At 41.1% G+C, this 940-nt stretch overlaps 1 non-coding gene across 1 annotated transcript; it reads right to left on the bottom strand.

Moving 5' to 3' along the window:
* Positions 1-263: 263 nt before the first annotated feature.
* On the bottom strand, positions 264-368 carry LOC113833234. The gene has a single exon (XR_003480801.1). It is a non-coding gene; the product is annotated as a small nucleolar RNA U13 (small nucleolar RNA).
* Positions 369-940: the final 572 nt, after the last annotated feature.

A 940-nucleotide genomic window follows, 5' to 3' on the forward strand; every position in this document is an offset into this window, starting at 1 on the left:
GACACCACTTCCACAAGCTGTGAAGAGGATAAAGCTTTCTGGGCAGCTGGAAAGTAAGTACAGAATCCTGGGTAAAAACAGCTTTGGAATGGACTGTGCTGGAAAGCCTTTGAGAAGTGGCCAGGCAGCCATCAGGAGGGGCCTAGGGTGTGGTGAGGGTTTGGGTTTTTAAGCTATCTGCAAGAATAAGAGTCTGTTGGGAGCCAGTAGTTAAGCCTAGACTGACTGGATCCCATTGTATTTTATTTCTTTCCTTTTTAACATGTCAGACAAGTAATGTCCTGATGTTGTAACACAGTCTGAGAGAAGCCTATCCCTCATGGTGACACGAAAACTCAATCATCACATTTATGAATCCCAAGAAGGATCTCAGTTTATATTTCAAAGAGAACAATGACACGAACACACAGGAGGAGGGCTGTTACAGAATAAAAGAGCCTGAGGGAGGAGAGCAAGCACTGTGTCCCATCTCATTTACATCCTTTCAAAACATCTTTGGAACAAACCCAGGAACTCAATAATATTAGTATTTATTTTGTTAGGTGCAATGATACCATGATTTTTTTTTTAGGTTAAAGCCTGTAGAAGTTGGAGATACAAAATGAGGGATATATTATGATGTCTGAGATTTCTTTGACATATTCTTCAAAAAGAAAACATGGGTAATTGTGGTTTCAGAGTCTCCCTAATACATATTTGAAGGCCTTTTTCTTGTTTACATGTTCTTTTCTTTTTAATCGTGTGTGTGTGTGTGTGTGTGTGTGTGTGTGTGTGTGTGTGTGTGTGTGTTGTGTGCATAGGGGTGATGTGTGCCCATGAAAGCAGTGCAGTGGAGTCCAGAATAAAGCTGTAGTAACAGGTAATTGTGAGATGCCAGATGTTGGTGCTGGAAGTTGAACTCAAGTCCTCTATTAAGAGCAGTGCATGCTCTTAACAGTTG

Source organism: Cricetulus griseus (assembly GCF_003668045.3).
Source record: "Cricetulus griseus strain 17A/GY chromosome 1 unlocalized genomic scaffold, alternate assembly CriGri-PICRH-1.0 chr1_0, whole genome shotgun sequence".
NCBI lineage: Eukaryota > Metazoa > Chordata > Mammalia > Rodentia > Cricetidae > Cricetulus > Cricetulus griseus.